This window comes from Ambystoma mexicanum, chromosome 12 (genome assembly GCF_040938575.1).
Source record: "Ambystoma mexicanum isolate Mex_15411 chromosome 12, UKY_AmexF1_1, whole genome shotgun sequence".
Taxonomy (NCBI): domain Eukaryota; kingdom Metazoa; phylum Chordata; class Amphibia; order Caudata; family Ambystomatidae; genus Ambystoma; species Ambystoma mexicanum.
The window spans coordinates 1252690508-1252708587 of NC_090936.1; positions in this window are offsets into that span (position 1 = coordinate 1252690508).

Here is an 18080-nt window from a genome sequence, read left to right on the forward strand (position 1 = left end):
AAGTGTCCACTTGCAGCCTTTAAGCAGTCAACTAGGTTAAGCTTCTGAGATTATTTAATCCACTCTGTTTAGGGGATTTACATGATGTATGTTTACGGGAAGATTTCAGAGAAAGTACTGGTTTTCTCTTGGGTTTTATAACCTGAACACAATGTAGAATCATAACTACTAGAAGCCGTAGGATCAACTCCCTGACCCTTACCTGCTGCATGTACAGAATTGCCTGTGTAACCTTTTTTAGGTTAATGGAGAAACCTACACTGAAGATTGACTATCGTCGCCAGGTGCCGCAGACCCCTCTCCTGATGCCGGCTTCCTTGGCTTCTCGCCCAGGCCCGGGCTCAAAGGCAGTCGTGAGAAGCGCAGGCTTTGGTCTTTATTCTCTTCATGAGCAGAAGGAACATTGTTTCCCTCTCCCTCTAAAGCCTTCTTTAAATGCTTGCCAATCTACCAGAGTGAAAGACACAGTGGGCAATGTGGGCTTCTTAACACTCCCACTCCTCATGAGCTGGAATGATCGTCCGAAGGAGAGAGCTTGGCACGGGTGTATTTTTTGGGATATACTTAGTGGAGGCCATCATTATTCTGGGGATCTGCTTCATAACTGCCTCGAGGGCCACATTACGACAGGATCTGCATTCTTCTGTGTTGTGATCTTTCCCACGAGTGACCAGGCAAGGAGTGCAGATCCATCGAGTGACAAGGCAAGGAGTGCAGATCCATCACCAGCATCGAACATGACCGTATTTAAAGGCTTTAAGGCCGATTTTGGTGGATACAGAAATGATCTCAAAGGTTACTGAGCACTGACGAAGGGAAAAGATACAGAGAGAAAATGGCACTGATGGCCCAACCAAATATACAGACACTTCAACACCTGGAAAGAGATAGTGCGGATGAGAGGCCGGCGCTGATGTCAGTACACCACCTGGTGACTAAGAACATTTCGGGAGCCAACTGCATCAGAATAATGATCTCTCAAAGGAGGATACATCTGTGGGAGGCATTTGTCCATTAGAATCAACATCAATTTGTTAAGAAATGGATAAGCGTGACATTTTCAGGAATGTGGGCCCTGCTACTTAATCTCTCTTTGGATTTAGTCATTTCTATTCTCTGTCTAAAGCCACAGAGGTTGCCTGGAGCTATAGTCCTTCCAGAAGATCTGAGTGCTCCGGTATCGCTAGTCCCTCTCTTGAGAAGAGTCCACAGGGCCCTCAGTATTGCCTTCAGGTCGGATCCAGCATGTTGTGGGGACCACCCCCTTGCACTATCAGAGAGGAGGGCTCAGGAGCTCCCTGTAAAGGGGGTAGGGGAACCAGAGTGTGGGCACTGCCTCCCAACACCTGTAAAACCCAACCCCCCTGTGTTGGAAGGTTTACCTACCTTGGTTCGTTTGCATGATGCACCCTGTATTCTGACACTCTTCCAGACTGACACACGTGCTACCCATCTCTCGTCTCGTACCAGCTCAGTCACTCAGGTGCGTTGCTAGGAAGCAACAGAATCAATCAGTGCCTGAGCTCAGGTGGAAACCCTTACTAGTCTTTAGCCAAAGCTCTGCACTGACTCTTATTTTCAGAACAGACCCCCACCAGAATGAGGAGCAATGGAAACGTGCAGATATCAGTCAGGAATAGTAGGGGGGCGTGTCTTGAGCCCATGGAGTAAGGCAGCTTTTTTAGAGAGCTCCCGTCGAGATCCTGTTCTAGATCCTGACAGGGAGCGGTTTGACTTGGAAATACGCTGATATAAGCAAACCTCCAGGCGTGGGAAGTGGTCCTGCAGCCCTTGAGAGGGATACCGACAAAGATCGGAGAGTCCTAAGCCTAGAAACGTAGGTGGCAAGTAAGGGGCCTGCGACCACGAGACGCAGTGTATTGGGGCCTGCGACCACGAGACGCAGTGTATTGGGGCCTGCGACCACGAGACGCAGTGTATTGGGGCCTGCGACCACGAGACGCAGTGTATTGGGGCCTGCGACCACGAGACGCAGTGTATTGGGCCTGCGACCACGAGACGCAGTGTACTGGGGCCTGGGACCACGAGACGCAGTGTATTGGGGCCTGCGACCACGAGATGCAGTGTATTGGGGCCTGCGACCACGAGACGCAGTGTATTGGGGCCTGCGACCACGAGACGCAGTGTATTGGGGCCTGCGACCACGAGACGCAGTGTATTGGGGCCTGCGACCACGAGACGCAGTGTACTGGTACCTGCGACCACGAGACGCAGTGAATTGGGGCCTGCGACCACGAGACGCAGTGTATTGGCGCCTGCGACCACGAGACGCAGTGTATTGGCGCCTGCGACCACGAGACGCAGTGTATTGGGGCCTGCGACCACGAGACGCAGTGTACTGGGGCCTGGGACCACGAGACGCAGTGTATTGGGGCCTCGGCGGAAAGCATCTCCCCGGACAGGTGGGAATAGTGGCGGTGTGCAGCGGTGTGTGTCTGTGGCTGGGGGCAGCGGTGTGTGTCTGTGAGTGAGGGGTGCAGCGGAGGTTTGGCACTGCAATGAGCCAAGAACAGAAAGTGGATGGGCTGGTTCTGCAGAGGAGCGGAAGGGACCCCGACCGTGCCAGGAAGGACACGCTGTGAGGCTACTGTGTGGAGTTACGAGAGCAGCTGTGCGTCAGAGCCACAATCAGCACGGACCAATGTGGGCAGAGCAAGAGGATTTATGAAGCGCCCGATACCAGGGCACACATGGAGTGGCACTGCACAATTCCAAAGGTATGCGGCAATGACTCCGCTGCAACAACATACATGCCAACATTCTGTGACCAAAAATCTGTAGGAATCTTAAAGGTTCAGAAATAGTAAGTAGCATAATGATGACACCCCCCCACACCCTCCGTGAAGCTATGTTCTGTACATCCTATGATGATTTCCTCTCAGGTGGAGCAATGCAGAATTGCTGTGCTCTCTATTATTTTTCCTTCTGTAGACATGGGCCATACAGATGTCGCCACCTAGTGTGATGGTGTCAAACAGACACCACAATGATGATGTGGCCACCGAATTTTACATGCAGCTTGCGTTCCTGCATGCACTCACAGACACATAGAGGCCTATTTAATAAACTTAAGCTGTGCAGCGGTCCACTTTCAGTCTGTACTGCGCTTGCATAGAGAGCCCAAAATGCCTGGTATTTTATAAAGGGCAAGACCTCATGGAAAGTGCAAAGCGCAACACAGACCGTAACATTTTTATTTTAATGAGCTGCACTTCAGGGACGGGCAATACGGGTGCAAGGATGCAATTGGCTGAGGCTGGATGGAGTGTAAGAGCTGATTGACAGCTAACGCATGCCAGACATTTTCCGTTTAAAGTGCAATTAAGATCTGCACAGGGGTATATCAATGATTTTTCAGAAAATTGTCACTTTGTGAGTAAATGTTTTACCTTTCCCAGTGCAGTCAGCAGCAGCACCTTTCCCTTTTGTTTTTGACACACAGGGGACAGTGTTCTTTAAAATGGTAAACATGCTTGGTGTGTTTTGCAGTGTGCCTTTGTTTTTTGCGCCTTCCTAACTGTGGCTTATACGCACGTCGCTGTTATTTGATTTTTAAACCACAAGGCTCTTTGTGGTGTGCTTCCCTAATAATAATTAAAATAGAAATCAAATGACTGACTCTGGTAATTAGGGCAACGTTATTGAATGACATTTCCACAGCAACATTTTCAGCCCAGAGGCCTGGAAGGCATACTTGCCAACTCTACTGATTTAGGCAGTAGGCCACTGCTTTTTAAGCAGTCCCACCGCCTACAGATTTGGGTGACAGATCCTACTGCTTTTTACAGTGTCAGGTAATTTGTGTGACTCTAAGGAAATTAATCTGTCTGTGCAGTGGGCTGGTAAGTGATACATTTGAGTGATGGACTCGGATCCATCCACTGACCCGACAGCTACATGACTGTCTCCTGCACTCTTGCTGAGACAGACCTTAGGTGAACCACCCCTAAAGGCAAGTGACCGAGGTGGGTATCAGTCTCTATGTTGTTCAGTGTTCAATCTGCATTGCAGAAATAAATATACACTGCCCGGGCTGCTGCTACCAGCTCTGTGTGATTATTTTCTGTGAAGTTAGGTAACTGAATTTCCTGTCAACTTACCATTCACAATTATCCATTTTAAACATTTGAGCGTCTTTCCATGTTGTGCTGTTGGATGAGTTGTGCATTTTAGAATGCTTCAGCGGTACCAACAATGTATGTTTTGTAATGTCCTGTGATGTCATTGTTATGCTCTGGTTTATGTTGGCAAGAATTCGTATTTACATTATTTTACTCATTCTGTGCTTGTACTGCGCCACATGAATGCAGGACACCCCAGAGTGCATTCGTAAGAGCAAAATGTGCAAGTCTCCTATGGCTCTGTTGAATATCGGCTTATAACGTAAAATACAGGCCGAACATAATTGTTTCTGCGATCATTTTGACTTGTTTTTGTCCTTGTGTACTACATGAAGAGCTAGCAAACCATTTCCTTTCAAAGCGAGCTCAAATGTGCCGTTCAGTATGTGTATGCATTCTCTTTCGTGGGTGTTATAGTGCATGCTGAAATAACGACTTAAATCACTTGGCAAAGCTGGGTGTGCAGATAAAGGGTTAGATGATTTTCTGACTTTTTCTTACCAAATTGCTTTTAGTCAAATATGTTTACCAGAACAACAGGCCAGGGGTGTTATCGGAACAGAGGGACCTTCTCCCTTTACCCCTCCCCCCACACAGTGCTTCTCAAATACGTTACCCAAACCACCCACCTATACATTTGCATTAAAACAGTGGTAAAATGCAGCTAAAAAGAAATTTGGCTTAATGCAATTAAGGCAAAAACATTCAAATCGACTTTCCTGCTCACAGATAATCAAAAGGCTGACAATTAAGAGCCTGTTTATCCCCAGTAAGACGGCAGCTGCGTTTAAGTCCAGAAAAGTTGTGTTTTTTTTATTTTTATTAAATGGCACCTGGGAGAAAATGACATTCCGGCGCCCAGAAGTGCGTGCCTTTTAGCGCTATGTACAGCAGGTCGCTGACACACAAGAACAAGTTTAAAAGTGTACTTACCTGATTGGAGACTCAATTTAGCTGAGGCACCAGTACCACTGCCCAAAGGTTCACAGCACTTCACGCTGACGCTGGCAGGCTGAGGCAGACGCTCGGTGCGCAGGGCAGAGCTGGAGTCACGTGACGGGCCATCTCAGATTTTGATTGATGACAGAGGTGTGCGCCTGGCCAGGCGCACGCCTCTGTCATCAATCAAAATCTGAGATGGGCAGTCACGCCCCCAGTGCTCTGGGGCCTCAGGCACAGGCCTGAGAATCCGTAGTGCGGCCACGAAAGTCGGTAGGCGGTAGGACTGCTTAAAAAGCGGTATCCTACCGCCTAAATCGGTAGGGTTGGCAAGTATGCAACAATTGTGCACACATGGGAAGTGAGGGCTGGTGCCTCTAGAACTTGGGTGAGAACGCAACTAATTAGCTGTAGCGGGGGCGCACAACAAGTGCCCTGGAAACAAAGACAATCTGGCCTGGGCAGCTCGTCACGAGTTGTGAACCCCGCCAAACTCAGCAACTGAAAGAGGTTAGAGAGAGGAAACTGCACATCGGAAAGCAGTGCTGAGTGACGGAGTAAAGCGGGGTGAGCCTGAGGGTTAATCTTGCAGGATTGGTTCGAGTCACACTGACAGAGGCTTAACTGCATGTCCTGCAGCACAGGCAGAAGCGGCCCACATAAGCAGCAAGGGCTTCTCCCTCCAACCCCCCAATTGACAGGGTACCGGGCCAGACTAAGAGGCAGGCTCATGCATATCAAAGACAGCAGGGGCCCAAGTGAGGCACGGACCTGGTGACTGCCCACTGGATACGACTGCGCTGGTGGCGCTGTAGAGTTACACGGTACTGGCAACGGTGCGCAGCAAGCGGAAACCACTGATTGTTTGCACCACTTCCTCAGCTCTGAGGAGAGGGGTGCAAAGTTGGCACTGCTGCATTGGAGTTGGAATCTCAGCGAGTAACTGAGGCTGTATAAACCTGCAGTGGCTAACAGACGGATCGAAAGGCAACAATGCAGCCTTGAGCACCGGTTTGAAGCAAGGTTGTTGAACATCCCAACTGCACCAGGCGGGGCTACACAAGTGAGGCAGATTGGCGGCTGCCCTTGGTCCAGGATCACTGAGCACCACAAAACCCTGACCATCTGGGCTCTAGTCCTGGGTGCCAAGAAGTGTTGTAGGCGGATTCAGTTGGTGGTGACTCCTGCAGTGGAAATCGGGTGCAGTGCTGCAGACTCTGGCTGGAATCAACTTCATACTGTGTGATAATGTCGCCCACCAAGGGTAAGAATAAAACAACCATTATGGACTCGTTTAACGGAGCCAATAGGCGAAGTGGCTCGTCACAGAACTGCGGTGCCGCACAGCAGGAAGAGGAGACGGTGGATCCCAGCTGGAAGGAAGGTTTCGTACGAGCGGTGATTGCAGCACTGAGATCCTACTTGGAAACTAAAATTGAGAAGTAAAATTAGATGTGCAGCTACTGCATCAAGATGTCCGCAACTTAGCGGAGAGAGTGACAACAGCTGAATCGAGTCTGAAGGAAACCCAGGAAACTACGAAAGATCTTGAAACCAGGGTGAAGGAGTTGGAGAGGAGAAACACTGTACTGCAAATGCGGACTAAGGATGCAGAGAGAAAGGGCCCAACGGAGTAACATACGTATGTTGGGAATTCATGAAGGAATGGAGGGCTCGAACCCCACTAGATACGTGGAGAACTTACTGCTACGGGAAATTAATGTGGGCAACTTGTCGCAGGGATTTGTTGTGGAGAGGGCTCTCAGGTCCCTACAGAAACACCCCTCCGACCCCCTGGCGTCCCACCCTCGCCCAATGATCGCATAAATCTTGAATTTCCAAGACAGAGAAATAATTTTGAAGTTTTCCAGGGACGGGGGTGAGATTCAACGCGCCAATTCGATAATACTATTTATCCGGACTATATGGCCAATGTACAAAGAGCTAGGAATTCATTTGTGCCGATCAAGGCCAGACTTCGACACCTCAACATTAAGTTCATGCTCATGGATCCGGCACGATTTAAGATTATTCACAAGAGCAGAGTGCAATTCCCGGACAACCTAGCTGCGGCTACTATGTGGTTGGAGCACAACAACCTGGGAGAAGGAGAGGAGCCTATCACATGAGGAATTGCCCGACGGAGTGGGGGAGGGTGCAGGACCCACAAGCTTGGGTAGCCACGTGAGGGACTGCTACTGTTACGAATGCCCTATGGGTTTGTGTAAGGTGTAAATGTTATCAAACTGCTTGCTCAATTACGACGGGGGCAATGTTTGACTGCTTCCCTTGGGTTCAGGGACCTAACCCGCGCAAAGGCTGGTATCAGCCTGCTGCTAGCATCTATTATTATGCTGCACCGATTGGCCTGGATATGTTTTGGAGGTGTGGTTGCGCCTGAGTGCTGCCTACAAAATGCAGTCGCTGGGCGAATGTTTATAGTTTTGTTGGTTGTACTGTTATTTCTTGGTCCTCACACAGATGGTCGCACACAAGTAAATACAAATGGGGCAGTAGGGTTGGGGGAGATGTGAAAGCGTGGAGAAAGGAACTTGATAATGTTCTGAATGTGACAGCTGGAAGGAGGTGTAAGGGTAGTGTGGGACACACGATCCAAACTAACATATGACATTAAGGTTTTGACGTGGAATGTGAGGGGACTAGGCACATATCTGTGTAGGAATAGAGTAAAATCCTTCTTAGACAGGAAGGTGTCCATCGCATTGCTACAGGAGACCCACCTAGCGGCTGAGGATCTTGCAAAGGTTAAGGAAAGATGGGGCGGGCAAGGCTATGGGGTGGCATACTCTAAATATGCTAGAGGGGTGTACACATGGTTTCATCCCAATGTCCTGTTCCGTTTGATAGGCATGGAGACAGACAAAGATGGGAGATTCTTAATACTGAGGGGTCACATAGACCAAAGTGGAGTGTGCAGTGTTAACTCCTACCGCCTAATCACAGTATCCCAGCGCACGTTAACATGATTAGTGCTAAAATCACGCAACAGAGAACGTTTCATCATATGGGGCAGGGATTTTAATTGTGTCGGAGATCCGCTACTAGACCGATCAACCCCACCCAGAGGCGTAGGGGGACCTGTACCCCTAGCACTAAAAACGGTATTAATGAACCTAGACCTAATCGATTTGTGGAGAGAGACTCACCCCAAGGATAGATACTATTCCTACTACTCTTTGCCCCATGATCTTTACACCAGAATAGATTACTTCTTTGTGAGCCGGGCCCAAAGGTTGCAAATGGGTGCAGCCCAATACTTGGGCAGATCACTATCTGATCACTCCCCATTGATAATGGAATGGACTATGAGAGGACCACGGCCCCCTATGCCAATGTGGCGTAAACCCACGGATGCCTTAACAGATCAAATTTTTAGAGACGAGCTGAAAGTGAAATTAGAGGAGTTCCTGGAACACAAGTGGGCACCGTGAGGGAATGGGGAGTTGTCTGGGAGACACTGAAGGTGGTTGTGAGGGGCGAGGTCATGACTACCGTGGGAGGTATTCGGAAAACCCTGAGGGTGGATTTAGAGCAGCTGGAGGAGGAATTCCGACAGTTAGAGGCGCGGGTACATGGCAGCAAGCCAGAGAAGCAGCGCTGGCAGATACTAGCTGACGCTGCTGTGAGGCGTGGGACAGGCTAGTGAAATTTGACCATACCGTTAAGAGCACCAGGGCCCATGCAGAAGGGGACAGACCCAGTAGACTCCTATCGTGGCTATGCAAAAGGGAATACCTTAAACAGCTAGCAACAGAACTGAGGGGCGGGGATAGTAATCTGTGTAGAACGCAGCTGGGTATCAACAATGTGTTTGCCAACTTTTACTCTGAGTTGTACAAACATGAGAGTTTGGTTCCTCAGGAGGAGATTCCCTAGGCTGGGTGAGGCGCAACAGGAGGCATTAGATATGGAAATCAATGTGGACGAAGTAACTGAGGCTATCCGCTCTCTCGCTGGCCACTAGCAAAACCCCTAGCAGCAACAGCTAACCCCCAGATTTCTATAAAACATATGCACAGGTGATGGCCCCAGTGTTGCACAAAGTATTTGAGGAGGCCTACGCAAAGGGTGAGCTCCCGAGAAGTATGAGGGAGACGCTGGTGATCCCTAACCCCATGCCTGGGAAGCCCCCCATTTCCTGCAGACTGTTAGCCATGCTTAACTATGATATAAAATCCTGACAATGATACCAGCAGGGCAAATTAGCAACTGGGGGGGGGGGCTCAAGAGCTTTTGCACCTCCATACAACCCATCCACAAGCTCTAATGTGCCCATAGCATTGGTGTACCCAGGGGGTCTACAAGTAGACATAGACATCGAGTTAAGAGCATTGCAGGAAAGGTTGGCCAGGTTACAAGAACCTGAAGAAGTATCACCAGAAATAAGGGTACCGGTACAGAAAACAGGGGATTGGAAGTCAGGAGATTTTTTGTTTAGGTTTAACCCTGGGGCAATAAGGAAAGTTTATGTTGAAAAAATTGATTGGGCAGAAGGTATGGACTATGTTAAGGATTTCAATCAGGCGATACACTCTGCTGCCGGCCTAGTGTACAGCGCAATGGAAAAACTTATTTGATATATGGATTCAATTATTTGAAAGATGTACCACTCGTATTACACCCCTTATTTAAGAATACCCTGGGTTATGCTGGACCAGAAATCAGGCTGGTTTGTAAAAGGTATTATGTATTTAATTAGTTAAGATCAAAATCACAATATATATTTTAATAGGTAAACAACAATCACCAATGGGTTGACAGAACACTGAATAATATCTTTATTACACTTGGAACAGGTAATAAGCAAAACAAATGCAGCACAGAAAATAATACTTTTGTGTTGGTATAGCTCAGATAGCGCTGCGTTTAGCAGTTCCCCCTGCAACACTCCTCAATCCGCCAATAGGCAATGCAAAGAGATAGGAGGAGAGAGCAGGTATTCAGGAATGTACAGGTCAAACAGTGTCTCACTTCCCCCTTCCCCCTTTACAGAAAGAGAAAAACGAAGTGGGGCTTTCAACTGTCAGGATGACTTTTAAAATCTTTAGAATAAACTGGGCAAAAACACCAAATATGGTCTAAAATACTTAAATTGCTCTAAATACTTATGGGAGCCGCTTTGAATAGTTGCACACAAGCAATGATTTAATGCAAAGAAAACATTTGACATCTTAAAATTCAAGTTGGAAGCAGTTTGAATCTATTTTACACGTGTAAATATTTCTCCAAATGAACATTTGCGGCAAACATTTCTGTGTGCGATATTCTGTACTGAGTGACAATATATGGATAGGTACAGATGTTAGCTACAAGTAGGAGGTGAAATTTTGTTTCTATCACAAAACCGGAGGGAGTTACAGAGGTTTTAGTGAAGGTCATTTTTGTAAAATAGGCACGAGAATTGAAAACAGAAATACACTTTTAAAAATGACAAATGGGTTTGCTTACACTATATTAAAGACTACCAAAAAGTAAAATGTCACACAGGAAGGTCATTTACGGCCGATCATAACAGTTCAGGTGTGATACTCTGCTTTCTATTTGGTTTGGGAATTACTTTCTTAATTAATCAATAGGAAGTTAGAGTTTAGGAACACATGTGAGAGACGAGTCCGTGCAAAGATAGTTCTGACAATACTGGTTCTAAATGAAAGATAGGATGGGTATAAGGTAGGGACAAGACTATGCAAAGTACATACGCTATATGACACAGTTCTTCCTATTTATACTCACTGGATACGTTTTTTTAAATGGGACCTTCAGGATTCTGGACCGTCAGGATTCTGGACCTATCGGGGACTGACGGCTGGGCACCTCGAACTGGACAAGGTCAGCAAGGCGCTCTGGTCACAGCACGGCACAGGACTGGGCGGGATCTGCCCTTCTTGGATCTGAGGATCTTTCAATTCAGCAGGCAAGCAGTGACAGCACAGCCCGGCTGTATTATCATGCTTCCCCTTGGCTTTTAGGGTTCTGTTCTAGAATGTGAGGCCTAGCTGAGAATAAAGTTTCTGGAGTCTGGAACAAGGAAGATGTAGATTTCAGCAGCAGGGTGCTCCGCCAGCATCAGGAGAGTGAGTGGATCTGTCTCTCCCTATGTCTGGTGAGCTGTCTCTATTTATGCTATGAAATAACATCATACAGGGGGTCTGTGGGCCGGCTTATCTAAGCTTGCCCCTTTGTGCTGGGATAGGGTCAATGCTTCATCTCCGCCTTGCAATTTGAGTGATTGGCTCAAGGCTGGGTGATGTTAGGTTATATGATTTGTTTTACAATCCTCAGAGACCTCCCTTTAGCCACTGGTCTCAAAATCGGATTTTATCTTAAACACACATTTCTACATTAGTCATTTTTCTACAAATTACACACAAAGATGCCATATTTTACATAGCAGCTATTCCTCAAAACCCTGTAGCTGTGGGATCATGTCTCCGCTTTCCACAGAATTTTGCCCTTTTCACTATGAACACACTTTTTAATTTCTCTGCAACTTTCCACAAATATGCGTGTTTAACAGGGAGACATGTGTGTACATTTTCACAGTTCTAACAGTCATGCATTTTGCGTAAAATCACATTTCTTGCCATTCCATTCCAGAACATGTCACACAGTTTTGCCGCCTCTTAAAACGTGCAGCCAGAAATGAAATTAACAACTTTGTCATGTTTATATTTTTCACCATTTTGACTAGCAAGTTATAAGTCTTTTAGAAAGTGTTCTTTGTTAATGTTCAGCCACAGATGGTTGCTTGGGTCTGCCTCTTTTTGTCTCCCTGCAGTCCAGGAGCAGTCTCCTCCTTGTTTGTTCCTTGCAGAGGCCATTTACAACCCTATTCACACTTCATATTTCCTGAGCTGCAGCTTGCCATTGTTCCTTTTCCAACCTAGCAATTAACACTTCCCTGTGAGTTCTTGCTGAGGGAAGGTCTTCCTTCTGTGAGAAAAACCTGCTATTTCAGTTTTGCAGCTTCAGCCAGGTTTAATTTAATTGTTAAATTCTTTGGCTTTTCCTTAGCACAAAACAAACTTGTTGTATCAATAACAAATAGCATTCTCATTCAAAATTTTAAACCTGTGGGATCAAAAACAACTATAATATGGGTTGCTATCAGTAACAGGCCTCATATATTGCAAACATTTGACTTTCAGTTTATAACATGTTAAAGTTTAATCAGGAAGGCCCCTGACAGCTGTCATCACAAGTAGCCCTATGCTGCACAGAGATTTTTGACAGATCCACAGACAGGGCACTTTTGCTGTGGAGATCTCCTTGTGCTCTTAGCCTTTCAGGACATTACAAGTTCACAGTGATTCCTTAAACTAAGTGAATTGTAGCACCCAGCAAGAATTTTGAATGTTTAAAAGGTGTTCTGTACCGGCATTCTGAAGTTCCAGCAGCAAAGAAAAGGTGATGTAAAGCAATATTGAAGTTTCATTTAGCAAAGCACCGCTTTTTCCTTCTGCACTCCACTTTCAATTGTTGTGGAGCCCAGTGACACATTTCGGTAGTGAGCGCTCTGTTCCACCACTGACATCATGCGTGGCAGATTGGCAGCCATCTTTTTGTGCGTTGAAAAGCGCCATTTTCAGGGGTTTTGGCGCACACAAGGGTTTTGCTGCCATTTTGCTGTTTCTAGCCCCACCATAACAGAGTGATTCAGCATAGCAGGACAAAAGTGGGTCAATACATCCCACAGAGCCCCCCTCCCAACTTGAGTTTGACCGCCCATCAAGGGGAAGTCGGAGATTGGGATGTTCTTTTTTCTTTTGTCCATGTGGAGAAAGTCAGCCACTTCTCCCATCAGTGCTGGAGGTGACCCGCTCTCCTTGCTGGTTCTTGTCAGGAGTATTGCTGGCTCTGGTTGGGAGTATGGAGCGGCACTCCGGGCTCCTTGGGTCTTTCCTCCCGGTCCCTGAGTGGTCCTCCTTGGTAATTAGATGATTTCTAGTTCCCATGCTAGAAAACAGAACATAGCATGGTTATGGAAATGTCCCCACTACTACTCCCCGAGGGTGTAGTGGGGCAGATGCATGCATTGAATACAATTTACAATATTCCCCATCTATGTTCACTAATGGTCTTAACAGGTGGATTCTTCTAGGTTTCCGGATTTTTCCCCTCTGGGTTTCCGGTCGGCTCCTCTATTTGCCGCAAAGTATGCCTGCGATGGCAACTCTTTAGCTGGTTTATGTGGACCCACTTGTCTTCCCCTTCTGCCAAACTGCCCTTGGGGATGCGGATTCTGTAGGCGACTGGTGAGATTCTGTCCACAATTTCAAAAGGACCCCGCCAAGTTGGGAGGAATTTGCGCTGTTTGGCTTGGTTTTTTGGAAATTGTACAAGTAGATCCAGGCTCCTACTTGGATTTCTTTTTTAGTTGTTATACTCACCTGGCTCCCACAGGGGTGTCGGTCGGACTCGGACAGCTGCGGTCTCCACCCACGTGATGCGTAGTGCAGCGATGACTGACTGGATCTGCCCTCCTAATCTTGTCTGCTTAACCTGTAGAAATATTCTCCTGCAAGTGGAGAGATGGATTTAGCCACTTGTGGATTCAAGTGATGGCACCCCCACAGTCCTCCCCAACTAATCATCTCCGAAATGCCCTCACAGCAATCTCACCTTATATTCTTGAAAGATGAGCTCTCCATCCTGCATGGATTTGCAGGGGTGCATCGATTCCAGTTACTTCACTGGTTTGAAGGCTTGGGAGAGTTCCGGAGAGTATTGACTCTAAGGTTCCTGGTGAGGACCAGTAAGTATTAAGTTCATAGAGTTCAATATGTTCGATGTTCACTCTTGTTCCCCCCTTCCTTTCTTGTCTTGCAGCTGGCTCGTGAAAAGATGCTCTTGTGGCAGCTGGTGGCGCTCAGGTAAGAGTCTGTATTACCCGGCGCTGTCCGGTAAATGTTGCACGAGGAAAACGTGTTGTTTTGTCTCTCTTTACAGATGCGGCACGTGAAAATATGGAGAGTCACAAAACGATGCCTCCGGTGGTAAATCAGGTAAGTCTATGGTGGTAAGAATTATATTTGTTGGTTCCCTCGGCTCACCTTGTGGTTTTCTTTTGTCTCCTAGGTGCCGAAATTCGGTGAAGAAATGATGGAGGCAGCGCCGACCCGAAGGATGCTGTGAAGACTGGTGAGTATGGTGCGGGCCTGCAGCTGGAGGTGCGGCGCGTGCATAAATTATGTTCTTTACAGGTCCGGAGACAAGATGGATCCAGAATCAGGTGTGGAATAGAAATAAGTTAATTTTCTAACCTTGTCCCTTTCTTTCGTCTTTGTTTTAGGAGCTCCGGATTCGAGGTGGGCGTGGCAGAAGACTGGATGCAGGCTGCAGGCACGGTGAGTGTTACGCTGATGGATGCAGAATAACGCGAAGCGTGTGTTGCTGGTCGGGTGTGGTTTAAATAGCCTCAAAAGTACTCCCAGGTAAGAAGTCCCTAGAACCACACCCGAGTAAAAAATAGTCCCTGTAGAAAAATAGTCCCTTTCAGGCTTCATGTTGGATTGGAGTCATTTGCAGCATGGTCTGCCTGAGGTAAGTAATGACTATGAGCCTGGCGCCTTAGGTGCCAGGACTGATTCCTACTATGAGCCTGGCGCCAGGACTGAACCCAGATAGCTCCTAGCTCCTAGCCGGGGCTGCTGAGGTTTTACTAAATGTCTAGATGCCTGCTCCCGGGGCTGATGGGCTTGGTCCGGATGCCTGGGGGTAGGCATCATGACAGTTGTCTTAAGATCATAGTGGGTCTTCATACTGTCTGCAGATCTTTCTAGATTCCGCTGGGCATAGGCAAAAGCATGTTGAAGGTGTTTTCTCATATTCTCAACATACTCATGAGTTGTCGGGGCATTTATCAAGGTCTGCTCTTGGGTTCTGTAGAGTAGATGCTGGGGTAGCACCATCCTTCGTCCAGTCATGAGCTCAAATGGAGACATTTTTGTTGCAGAAGAAGGGGTAGATCTGATGGCCATCAAGACAAGGGTAATCGAATGTCCCAACTTGGCCCATAATCTGCCACAAACCTTTTTAATATGCTCACAATAGTTTTGTTTTATCCCTCAACTCCACCACTAGAGGAGTGCCGGTAGGCAATGTGTAGTTTCCTTTTGACCCCAAGTATCTCCCACATCTTTGTCATCACTTTGCTAGTGAAGTGGCTACCTCGGTCTGACTCAATCCTTTGGGGTAGTCCAAAACGAAGATGTGATTGATTATCAGGGCAGCTGCTGTTTCTGCCTTGCAATTTGGTGCCGGGAGACATTCCACACATTTAGTGAACAAGCATGTTACGGTCAACATGTACTTGTTCCCCCTAGTTAGCGAATCAAGGGCCCGATAAAATCGACTTGCAAATCTGACCAAGGCAGTGTCATCCCCCTCTTTTGGAGGGGAGCACGGTGTGTGAGTGATGTTGGCTGAAATTGTGCACACACAAGACACCCCTTCAAGTATTGGTGAAGGTCCTGCCCCATGTGTGGCCAGTATGCAACCTCTTGTAATATTTCTAATGTATGAAACCCCCAATGACCGGCTGTGGCCGCATCATGGGCGTGACTTAGCATCAGGCTTCGGAATGAGGTGGGGCCCACCCACTGGTCATGGCCAGATATGTATCTCCTCACCAGCAAACCGTCTTGGATTCGGAACATTTTTGGACATTTCATCAACACTCTGAGGTCCTCTTTCCCAATGTAATTGGCATCCGTCAGGGGAAAGTTCTCAGGGTCCTCAATGTGTTGATAAAACTTACCAATTATTGGATCCCCTTTCTGAGCCATAATCAAATCAGCATCTGGGGTCTCCTTACTCCATTGTGCAGTTGAGAGTTCATTGTGAGCATTTGTCTGGGAACTAGTGATAGCAGTGACCTGGATTTCCCCAAACAGGGACTCTATCTCAAGTAGATCACTTTGGATGGCTCTGGTTTTGGCCAGGTGATCAGCTAGGTCATTTCCAGTTTTGTCTGGTCCCTCTTCTTTAGAATGACCCTTGATCGTTTTCCAGTAGATGGTCATCCTATTCGAGGTGACCAGATCATCAATATTTTGTATTCATTTTCTGTGTTTCAATAGTTTATTATTAGCACATAGCATGCCTCTGGATTTCCAATTAACCAGGTGCTCCACGAACCCGTTCCGTACATAATTTTTTATTTTTTTTTATTTTTTATTTCTTATTGTTCAAAAAAAAATAAGATTTTACAATACAGACTGTAGGTTCTATCATCATCGTTGTCGTCAGAAGCTTTGCCAGGGTTTTTTCTCTCTTTTGTTGTTAAGTTCGCGCAGTTAGTCTATATTACAGCGTCCGTTTCATCTGATTCGGTTGTCTGTTACTTTTCATTTTCATTTAATAAATTGTTTTCGATGTGTCGGACCATTTGTGCCATTGCAATTTGCCATGTTGTTCTTTCTCCTCCTATTAGTCGCGCCCACCATGTCGCTTCTTCTGCCAAAATGTCAAACCCTGCCATAGGTGCAAGATATTGTGATCTGATACTAGCTGTGGCTGAGCAGCTCATGATTAAGTGCCTTAGTGTTTCTTTTGGAGGGTCAGAATTGGTTTTACAGAAGCGGCATCCATTTGTTGTAACTTGTCCGCGAATGTGTAGGATCTCCCTTGTTTTGTACAAGTTTAGCCGTGCACGCAGGATTGCATTTCGTATGTGTTTACTTGGGCATTGATTGACATATCTTTGTAACTCATTCCTTTTTAGAGTGTTACCAGGGAGATGCGAAGTGAATTTCAGTTTGGATGCGTTATCTATTGTCATGGCCCAGTCATTGTCTTTTAGTTTTTTTAGTATTCTGCACGGATTGCTTATGAGCTCCTGATCTTCACATGCGATGATCTTCAGAATTAGTTGATTTTTGTCTTGCCAGTCGTTTAGCATTTTACATTTTCTGCTGTTCATTTCGCATTTTAGTAGCTTAAAGACTTCGTTATTGTGTGCAATTAGACATTTTCTGTACAGCATGAGGGAGTTGCAGAGGACTGTACATTCTAACGATAGTAGACTCAGTTCACGCCTGATTGCTGACCCTGATACTGACGGTGGAAGATGTAGTACTGTGCGCCAAAACAGCGCTTCCAACTTGGACCACAAACCTGTTGGCAAGGTGGGCATTGCTTCTGCACCATACGTGATTGTCGGTACCACTTTCATTTTATAGAAATTGATAGTTGGTACTAGGGAGAATTTTCCAAATTTGCCGTCCACAAATTTGGCTTGGGCAGCTAGTTTTTTCATAAAGTTCTGTCTGCATGGCTGTTTCCTTTTGAGAGCTGTCCATTAGTACTCCTAAGTATTTGCATTGGGCAACGGTCTCGAGATTGATTTCACCCAAATGCCATTTGAACTTATTTCTTTGTTGATTTCTTTGTTTGTTACCATTGTTTTGGAGAATCATAATTTTGGGTTTACTGGTATTTATTTCCAAGTGGTTTTTTGTGGCGTAGATTTGGAGCGCATCGAGTTTTCGCTGCAGACCTATTTCCGTCTGATCGAATATGGTTAAGTCATCGGCGTACAGAAGGTGCCCGATCTTCGTTTGCCCCAGCTTTGGCGGAAATGCTCTAGTTGTTTCATTTATGCAGTTAATGTCGCCAATGTAAGTCAAGAAGAGTGCAGAGGCTAACGGGCATCCTTGTTTTACACCTCGATTGCTGTGAATTTCGTCTGATAGCAATCCATTGTGATTCAAACGCACTTTCATTGAGGTGTCGCGATGTAATGCTTGGATTGGAGCAAGTAGCTCCTCGGGACATTGCCACGCTTTTAATTTGTCCCATAATATTAATCTTTCCACTCGGTCAAAGGCTTGAGTGAAATCAATGTATACAACATATAGATGTCGCTTGTTTTGCAATGCATTTGCTTTTAGCGTGCTGCATAGTAGGATGTTACAAGTTGTACCTGCGCTTTTCTTGAATCCTGATTGAAAGGGGTCATTGCACTTGGCTCCTAAT